This window comes from Arachis ipaensis, chromosome B7, assembly GCF_059453495.1.
Source record: "Arachis ipaensis isolate K30076 ecotype BB chromosome B7, ASM5945349v1, whole genome shotgun sequence".
NCBI classification, from domain to species: domain Eukaryota; kingdom Viridiplantae; phylum Streptophyta; class Magnoliopsida; order Fabales; family Fabaceae; genus Arachis; species Arachis ipaensis.
In genome coordinates this window covers 140,454,324-140,465,684 of record NC_142442.1, presented here as the reverse complement: position 1 = coordinate 140,465,684, position 11,361 = coordinate 140,454,324, and positions in this window count along the sequence as shown.

Here is an 11,361-nt window from a genome sequence, read left to right as displayed (position 1 = left end):
TAAAACCGCTAATGAGCGCGTGAAGAAACCACTAGTGGTTTTGGTCCTTTGCCAGTTGGAGACTGGGGGCACGTGGCCCAATCAGACTCTGACTCATGGGAGCTTATTGGCCTCTTTTATTCGATTCTTGAATTATGAGCTGTCTAACGTATCCGACTTTGACGCGTGGAACCTACAGATGCGCCTGACTGGTATACGTATACGTACATTATACAAAAGAGGAATGGTAGATTACACTTTTAATAAAAAAAATTAAAAGTTAATTCATGTTAATTTAAAGATAAAATAAATAAAAAATTGTTTATTCTTCTTCTTATTATTAATTTACTAAATGAATCGTTTTTTAACTCAAAAGACTTATACTTTCATTTATACAAGGTATTCCTTAGTGGTCATTATTAGCAACAATCTAATTGAATATTTTTATATATAGTTGTACTATGTGAAGATTGAAATTAATTTTTAAAACAATTATTTATATAAATATATATATTAAAATATAAAATATATATTAAAAATATAAAATAATATAAATACTTATATAAATAAATATATAATAACTTATTTTAATACATATAACATTTTTTATTAACATAGTATATAAAAATTTAATTATAAATTTTTGTTTTTATTATAGTTCATATATATATCATTTTACCTTTTTAATTTATTTTATTTTTCTATACTTATACCTGATTTATAAATATAATATAATATAATATAATATGACATAAAATTCGGTTAACTTTGTTCAAACCGCATCTTCAAATTATAAATCATATATATACGCCATTTTTAGTCACTGAACTATAAATAATTTTGTGTTTTTTGTGCAGTTTAAAAAAATATATATTTAACTATCTAAAAAAAATTAAAATGCTTTAATAGTAACCCGATAGGATACTAATAAGTAATAAGTGATAAATATATATAGCTGTTGTCAAATTTTCTTATTTTATGCTCCCATGATAAAATTTCTATTGTCTTTTGTCAAATTTTTTTTCCAACATATTTGTTACTTCCATTTTTTATACAAAATTTATAACCAAAATTTTATTTATTAGTAACATATTTGTTAATATATATTGATCACTTGGTCGTCTCCTTATTATACAAGTAAACCCCTAATATGAATACAGTAATAATCTATCCGAAAAACAAGAGTGCACCAACTTATTATATTATCTCAAATACAAAAGAATACATTACATGTGAATGTTTACTTGAGATCTTTTAGACCTAAATTGTCATTTTCTTTCTAATTAAGATTTCAAATGGCCTAGTGACTCAAAAGATAGATAGCTCATAAAAAATTATATGTGCTTAAAAAATAATCAAGTTATATATATAAATCAATTACCAATGAACTTCTCGTTTAATTTTAGATGATTTATTTCATCTTTGAATTATTCTTAGTATATGTGCACACAAAATATTAATTATTAAATTAGTTATTATGTATATATATTATTTAATTAATTTTTAATATATATTTTATATTTTACTAATCACTGTAAATTTTATATTGATAACTGATATTTTGTATATATATAACATAGTTAAAAAGTTATAATCTAATAATTGTACGGTTATAATTCCTTTCTAAAATAATTTATCTCTACATTCAAATTATTTAACCAACCAAATAGTTTTAACCTAATTCACTTACACGCGCCACTATCTCTAATAAATTTTTAACTTAATGTGCAAATATATATAACTGACTTTTTCATCCAGATTTCATTTTTTTTTTCGAATTTTTTTCTACATTTTATGTGTTTTCTACGTTCTATTCCTTCTCTGCGTTATCTATGTTCTCTTCATTCTATGTGTTCTCTTCGTTCTCTGCATTCTCTTCGTTCAAGATCAATATTCTTTTATCTGATTTAAAGATTTGGATTAAATTTTTTGAAATCAAACAGTAAAATCAGCTTTGAACAAGTATTTCATTTTCAAAGATAATAAATGATTCAAGTTCAGACTATAGGCGAATTGGATTATTGTTTTGAATAGAATTAAGTGGTTGATGTGTGGTTCGAATCTAGTTAATGAACTTCGTTAATAGTTTATGATTCTGTAGTTGAATAATTTCGGTGGGAAAACTAAGAAATTTATGTGTTATTGTTAAGAAATTTCAGTGTATTTTTATTCTGATAAGTTTTTCATAATTCAAAACTCTTCCTCTTCCTCTTCCTTATCTTCTATTGCTTCTTCTTTTTTATCATCATTATTTTTTTTTTCTTATTCATCTTTTTATTTCTTGTTTTACCTTCTCAAGTTTCTTCTTACTTTACTCTCTTAACAAGAATAAAAATAAAATAAAATTCAAACAAAGAAAAAGAAAAAACATATAACGCTGCAAAATTACTGGGAAGAGGATGAACCTACATTTATTTAACTAAAAAAAGAAATAAATAAAAAAAAGAAGAAGAAAATACAGCATTAAAAAATATTTTGGTGCATTTGTAGCAAAAATTCGATATAAAAACTAAGAATTTATGTGTTATTGTTAAGAAATTTCGGTGTATTTTTATTCTGATAAATTTTACATAATTTAAAACTCTTTCTCTTCCTCCTCCTCATCTTCTGTTGCTTCTTCTTTTTCTTTTTTATCATCATTATTTTTTTTCTTATTCATCTTTTCATTCTTGTTTTACCTTCTCAAGTTTCTTCTTGTTTTACTCTCTTAACAAGAATTAAAACAACAAAAAAATCAAACAAAGAAGAAGAAGAGACACATAATGCTGCAAAATTACTAGGAAGAGAATGAACCTAAATTCATTCAACTAAAAGAAAGAAAGAAATATAAAAAAAGGAAGAAGAAAAAATGCAACATTAAATAATTTTTTTGTGTATTTGTAGCGAAATTTCGGTGTACAACTAAAAAATTTATGTGTTATTATTAAGAAAATTTGGTGTATTTTTATTCTGATAAGTTTTTGATAAAGAAATAAAAAATAAACAAAAAGATAAGTATACAAACTGAATAAAAAAAGATACTTTGAAATTGAAATAGAAACAAAAAGGATAGATTGAAATTGAGTACAAAGAAAATCACTCTACTTTCTACCCAATTTCTTGACGCAATAAGAAATAGACTCCTCAACCTTCAACTCAATTCCTCGATGCAACAAGAGATGGACTCCTCAGTCTCAATTGTTCACATCATAGTTTTATCACGAAACTAAAAAAGGGATTTTCAAATCTCTAAATCATTCTATATTACGACTACCTTAGTTTATGAGGTATTTATAACCTTTTATTAGGTTAAAATATAGAAAATACTCAGCTCACAAACATAAAGTCCAATCTAGTAACTAAATAAATAAAATCAAAATACATCAAATTAAATTAAAATATTCTAAAAATATAAACTAATATCTTCTAAATAACACTTGAACTCTTCATATCACGAACATTTGAAGCATGTATCATTTCTACATAATTCAAAACTCTTCCTCTTTCTCCTCCTCATCTTCTGTTGTTGCTTTTTCTTCTTTTTCATCATCATCATCTTTTTTTTAATTCATCTTTTCCTTCTTGTTTTTTCTTTTTAAGTTTTTTTTTTGTTTTACTCTCTTAACAAGAATAAAAACAAAAAAATCAAACAAAAAAGAAGAAGAAACACATAATAATACAAAATTATTAGGAAGAGGATAAACCTACATTTATTCAACTAAAAAAAATAAAGAAAAAAATATAGCATTAAAGAAGACATTTTTGTGCCTTTGTAGCAAATTTAGGTGTAGAAACTAAGAAATTTATGTGTTATTGTTAAGAAATTTTGGTGTATTTTTATTCTGATAAGTTTTGCATAATTCAAAATTCTTTCTCTTCTTTCTCCTCATCTTTCTGTTGCTTCTTCTTCTTCATCTTCTTCTTATTTTATTTTTTTGTAATTTTTTTCATTCTCTTAAGAGGAATAAAAAAAAGAAAAGTTAATGTTACAAAATCAATAGAAAGAAAAAGGAGAAAAAGAAAAAACATAGCAACAACAACAACAATAAAAGAATGACGATGGAGAGAAAACACGCGAAGAAGAAAAAAGAACCCAAAAAAGAATGAACGCAAAGAAGAAGAAGGATATGTTTGCATTAGTGAAGCACGTGTGTATACACGTTGTGGCCTGCGTGTAATGAAATTGATTTTTATTGAATTTGAACCAGGGACGAATTCATGTTCATAGATATAGGGGTAAGTGCCCCAAGTAGAATTCAAAATTTTTTTAACTAATACATAGTAATAAGATTTATTTGCCCCACTATATAATTAAATTTGATCCCACCATGATTGAACTTCACTCATCAACTTCAATTATGTAGAAATAAATGGTAATTCAAGATTCAAATGAATTTGTTACAATAATCTTTAACAAGGAGTAAAATAATTATAGATTTGTTATTTTATAATTGCAACTAATAAATAAATTTAAAATTTGAAAAAATCTATTTATATACTTAGTGAATATCACTATTGTGCCGTATATATATATATATATATATATATATATATATATATATGTGATTATTTGTTCAAAATAGAGGTAACTACTAATTTAGTATCTAAAAGATTTAAGGTCAGACAAAATAATCTCTGAATAATTTAAAAATTGCGATAAAAATAACTAATAAATATTATATTTATTAAAAGTGACAAAAAAACTTTCGTATTTAACAAATAACATATCCATTTAATCTAAATTGTTTTGTCAACATTTGAATAAATATTTAGAAGATGCACAAAAATATTAGCGCAAAATTTGATCTTTAGATTTTTTTATTTTTTTAAAAAATTTAGTCATTCACAATTAAAACTTTTTTAAAAAATTCACTTGACATAAAATTATAAATCTTTAAGAATGAAAAGATCTTATTTTTTTAATATTACTTACAAAAAATTACATCAAAATATGATATCTAAAGTTTTTTTTAGAATATATATATTTAATGTATATCTAGTTCTTCAAAACTTTTTTTAATGTATATCTAGTTTTTCAGAACATTTTTTTGTATTGACTATTAAATAAAAAATAGTTAAATAAATAATAATAATAATAAAATAAGAAATCAAAATAATATTATTTAATTTATTCATTGCTGTTTTTTTTTAATTAACTTTAGTTTTTTTTCTGGGACAACATCAGTTGAAAAAACTTTTTTAAATATGAATATTATAAAATATCAATTTCATAATTATATGAGAGATAAATTTTCAAATGATTATTTAATAATATATATAAAAAGAGAGACATTTAATTGTATTAACAATTAAAAAAATTATTTAATCTTTTCAAAATATAAAATTTAAAAAAATATAATTTTAATTTTTATATTATTATTTTAATATTTTAATTTATTAATTAAATAATTTAAAAATTAATTATATTTAATAATAATAAAATATAATTATAAAAATTATTATTATATTATATATATTTTGCGCTCGATAAAAAAAAAACCAACTGAATGAATTCTTAATTTAATTTCACATGTAATGTTGGAAGATAAAATATTCTCTAGCTTCACTGTATTTACACTTTATATAGTTTTTCTTATCCAGAAATTGTATACATGGATCTACTATAAGTTTAAATCATTTGATAGAAACAAATTAAATAAATAATTATGTATAATACGTATTTCTTTTATTAAAATAGAGCTTTAAATTATTCGTATTAATTTGAAGTGAAGATTACATAATAAATTCTTTTTTTCTTGTTAAAATTTTACTTTTGCTTAAAAAATGTAAATAATAAAGATCAAATTCTATATTTTTATTCATAAAATATTTGATACAGTACTATAAAATTACGTACTTATTTAAAAATTAAAAATATATAAATAATTATTCATTCGACGGTAACGGCCATCTTTTCCATTTTTATTTTTCTAATATTTTCTGTTGCACTGTAATGGATGTGTACGGACTATATAGTTTATACACGTGATTTCACCTTAATTACAGAGCTACCTGCAATCGCTTATTATTTTTTATGTGTGAGAGAGAAGTGTATAACAAAAAGCTGTGAACAGAAGTATATTTCACATTGATATGGGATGTACAAATCGGATGCACCGATTTGTTTGTTTTATTTTTTTTTTTAAACAAACAATCACAAATCAGACGGTCCGATTTGTGATTTTGAAAATAAAAAAATTTTTAATGTTGAAATCGGACCGTTTGATTTTTATTTTAAAAAATAAAAAAAATAAAAAATACAAAACAGACCCTCCAATTTGTAGTTTATTTTTTTTCCAAACAAATCGGAAGGTCCGATTTGTAGTTTATTTTTTTCTTCAAACAAATCGGATCGTCCAATTTAAATAAAACACCATATAAAAAAATACCTAATCTTCCAATAATAATGTATTACACATATATTTAATCAATATAGAAAAAAATTAGCCACCTGCAATCCTCTCTCGCTGGCAATCAATTATTAGTAGTTTAGTATGGGCATCTCTGCACCTTAATTAATCCTTGTGCCCCCATCAAAATGCATTATTTAACTATTCATTATGCGTATATTTTTTTTTGTTGGCTATAGTATTTTTTTAATTTCATATGTCAAGAATTAATTTGTTGCAAATTTAAATTTTATTTTAGAATTTGTTATAGACTAATAAATTGTTATATGCATAAAATATAATTTAAATTTTTAATATTTATTTAAATAAATAAATAAACTGATTACAATACTCAACCAATCTAAATTGATTTCATTACGTGTATATTTAAAAGGCTCAAGTGGAACTTATTAATTAAGTTTATCGTACACAACTATACACACATAATTTACCAATTTACTAAACAAATATATGTATTTAGGGTTCTTTCCTCTCAATGTGTAAATGCGGTTAAAATTTTTATAATAATTACATTTTCATGCATAGGTCTCCCTTTTTGTGTTGTAACTATTGATTTTGAGTGTTATCAAATAAAATGATTTGTTTTTGAGCTCCGAAGGAAAATTGCGCTTTTCTTATTTTTTGTTAGAGTTCAATAAGACAGTTATTGTTTTATCAAACCCGGATTCACTAATAAGAAGAAACGCAATGCAACTGGTACTGACAGATGAAGTTATACGGTGGTAAGAATTGGCGCATGGAGGTGTGTTTCGCACCTCTGCTCCCGTTTGTATTCGCGTGAGAAAAATAAGATGAAAATATGCTGATTCTTGAATATATGTACCCAAAACGATTGATTTGTAGTGGTTTACAATTGAACAACTGCTATTCTAAATAGTTTTATAGCAGAGGCTAAACCGCAGCTCAGAATTAACACGAGTTGTAAACTCTGAATAATTAGTAAATAATTAATCAATAAATTAATTATTAATCAAAGTAATTAAAAAATCGAATTTGATAGTTTAATGTAATAGAGCTAATTAAAACATGAATTTTGACACCAATTTCAAAAAATTTGGCTCAAGATTGGGCCAAACGAGTCAAACCGAGCGAACTGGGCCCAAAATAGGCCCAAAGCCCAATTCAGCCCATTAGCCTTTAAAGGACACAGCTTTCCCTTTCTCCCTCATTTCAATTCCACGTTGCAACCAATTGGGGAAAGGGGAAGAACCATGGCTCTGAAAATCGGACCGAACCGGCTGATTCAACCGGATTAACCGGGAATCGGTTACCAGGCCAGTCCGGTTGATCCCAAAAATCAGTTTACAAAAAATCGGTAAAAAAATCGGTCGAACCGGTGGTTAACTGATAAACTGGTCAAACCGGCTGGGTTTTTAACGGTTTTTTACAATGGCACAAAAAAAAAAAAAAAACTAAACGAGCCCAACCCACTTACTAGCTAACCCGGTAACCCAATTACCCAACCCCTTATGCAAACAGCGAGACCCAGTTCCCTCATTCACCAGCCACCACACCTCAACCCTAATTTCTCTTCCAAGTTCCACCACACCAGCCTCATCTTCTTCTGCGATCTCCTCCCAGATAGGTTCCATAATCCCACGCGCTAGAGAAGTCCGCTTGCTTCCTCTCTGCAACGATATAGCTGCCGTTTGCTCATCTCGGTTTTCGGAGCACTGCACCACTGGTGTCGCAGATCAGATCTAGTGGAGTCGCGTTCATCATCTCCATCACTGCAACTGCCTTCCCTTTCCCTTCTGCAGAGGCGTCGAACATGACGCTGCTACTAGCATCATTAGCGACATCACCACTGAAGATTGGAGATGGTGGTGGAGCACCCTCAATCTCCTCCTTCCTCTGCCTCTTTTTACCAGGAGCCATCGCAGCTGCGTGTTCCTCACCGTAATCGTCATATCCTTTTGCTTGCATGTTGTTTTGTTAACTTTGCGAGTTGGTATCGCAATTGGATTTGCGATTAGATTAAATTATTCTTCCTCTGTTTCTTCATCATCTAACAAAATTGAGCTCTGATCTCTTATTTCTTCTTGTTGCTAAGGTTTTATTGATATGTAGAAGTACTGAATTCGAGTTTCTGATACTGTATTTATTTTTTTTAATTCTTACTGTCTCTCTTGATTAAAAGAAACGACAATTGTGATAATATTTGACACGGTTCTACTGGAGACAGGGACATCCTCTGTTTAATGGTTTCCCCTCCTTATGATTGCTGCATATGGAAGCTGTAACAATCAATTGCCATGGCAATGTATTGTTCAATGAATCTAAGATTAAGATGGTCTTATGAAAGGAACAAATGTTTGGTTAACAAATCTTCTGCTATTAAGAAAACTCAGTTTATTGTTATTATATATTAAATTTTTTTATAATTTTATTGTATATTTTAATTAAACCGGTTGAACCCCGGTTGAACCATTAAACTATTGAACCAGTCACTTGACCGATTCAATGACCGGTCCGGTTCTCGCAACCTTGGGAAGAACATTAAAACTTCCAAACCCTTAATCAAAATTCAAACCACCACAACTTCTTGCTCCGAACTCCGACCGTCGCACCGTTTGCGGCCACGTGTCCAGCGCGTCGAGCTCTACGATTCTATTGGATCAATTTCATAGGTAAGCTTCAATCTCACCTCAGTTTCTTTACCCCCTTTGATTTTCAAAAATTGTGAGCCTCGATTTTGGTATTATAGGTTCGTTTTAGCTTGCGAAATTAGTTGGGTTTAGTTCATTTGGTCTTTGGGTATGGTAAGTACCATTAACCCTACTCAATCCTTTGATTTAGTGTATTGAGAATTAAATTTTGGATATATATGTGTTATATATATATTAGGTGTGTATGTCTGAATATGAAGTCTTTGGAGTCATTGGAAGCTTGATTGAATACTTGGTGGATATTAGAGCTGAATTCTTGGTGATTTAAGCTTTGCCCTTTTTGCCTAAGTGGGTTGCTTTGGATAATACGTGGAAATCGACTAAGGTATGGTTTAGGTTTCTCATATTTAATATTTAATGTTCTGTGAAAACTTAGACTAGATGACCATAGGGTAGGTTGGAATGCACGATTGTGTTTAATACTTGTAAAACTTATGATGGATGTTGAATGAGTATGAGAGAGGCTGGATGGTTATTGCTTGTAGTTGCTGATGTTGTAGTAAGGAGTTATGGATATGAGTTATTATTGTTGTTTCATTAATTAATGTTTAATGCTATTTTGAATATGGATTGTTGGATTGGAATGGTTGAAATGAAGTGTTGTATGATATGTAAAATTGTTTAGTACTTTGATGTGGTATCTTGAACAAGGTTGGGTTGTGGCTTGTTGTTGATATTGGTGTTGGAATCCTAAATGATAAATTAATGAGGTTTACTAATGTATGAAAATGAAGGTAAGGTTATGGTGGTTTGTTGGTAAATCTTGTTGATTAGGTAATGAATGTTTGGTATGAGATGATGTGTATATTGAGGTATATTTGTTTGAGGTAAGGTTTGGAGGTCTTGGCATTTTTAAATGGTGTGTGGTTGTGTTGAATATGAGTAAAGGAAGTGAAATTGAGTTTAGTCTTTGTGAAAATTGAGGTTTGAGCTTTTTGTGCAAAGTTGGTTTTTGGCAGAACTTCGGCGAGCCATAACATGGTTTCTGGATCCCCAAATGGTTTCAAACTTGTTTTATGTGAAAATTTGGTCCGTGAAGCTTATAATGTTTGAAGAACGGATGAAAAATAATTTAAAACGAAAAAGTTATGCTTGTCAAAAATTTGAGGTTAGAAATTAAAATTCTGCAGCTTTTGAAACTTAGTGAAATTTTTTGAAAAACACATGTCCACGCGTACGCATGGCCCACATGTACACGTGACATGGAATATTTTGCGTACGCATATACCCCCTTCGCGGACAAACGCTGCTGCCTGGTTTGCATGCGTATGCGTAATCAGGGGATGCGTACGCGTGTCCTTGTTTTCAACAAAAACAGATTCTGTGTTTCAAGGCTCAAACTCGAATCTCTGGATTTCTTTTTTCATTTCTTTAGTCTAAATATTGTTAGTAAGCTTAACAATAGGATGAAACTAGGAAAAATGAGGTAACTTAGAGATGAAGGAAGATAACTAAACTAAGGATTGGAGAATATGGCTTTTATTTTGATAAGATGATGGAAGAGAGATATATGAGGCAGTTAAAAGAGTAATGTAATATTGAGATTAATGAATGAGATAATCGTGGACATTAACGAAATGAGGATGATGAGACGAGTTATGAATTTATAATTGTGTATCATAAAATATAAGAGGAATGAGTAAATGCTTATGATTTATTGAGAAAGTGCAGTAGTGTCGCGAGTATGCCGGAGATGCATATTTAAGTTAAAGATTGAACATTATTGAGCTTGGGGTGTTGTCTCTCCCATGTCAGCCAGGGATTAGTCCTATGGATAACATTGAGCTTGGGATATTGTTTTTTCCATGTCAGCTTGGGGTATTATTTTTCCCATGTCAGTTTGGGGTATTGTTTTTCCCATTTCAGCTTGGAGTGTTGTCTCTTCTCTCCATGTCAGCTTGGGATTCGTCCCATGGATATTATTGAGTTTGGGGGCGTTCTCTTCCCCATGTCTGCTTGGGGATTTTTCACATGGTGTATTTTTTTGAGCTTGAGAACATGTCGAGATGGCTACGTAATCGACAGTTGATATCAATAGCCATATGACAGGCATGCATCATATGCATTTGTATGTATTGCTTGTTTGTGCATTAATTGGGATTGCGTAATTGATTATAATATGCTAATTGTCATAATTGATATATGTATTATCTGTATTCTACCTGTGCTTGCTTTGTCTGCTTGTTTGTCTTTGTATTTATCGGGGATAGAGGAACGGAGGAAAGGCGGAGAGATTGAGGGTTCTATTTAAATTCCAGTTAGATTTAAGGAATTGATTTAGTTTAGAAAGCCTTAGAGAACCACCCTAATTTATGGATTCTGTT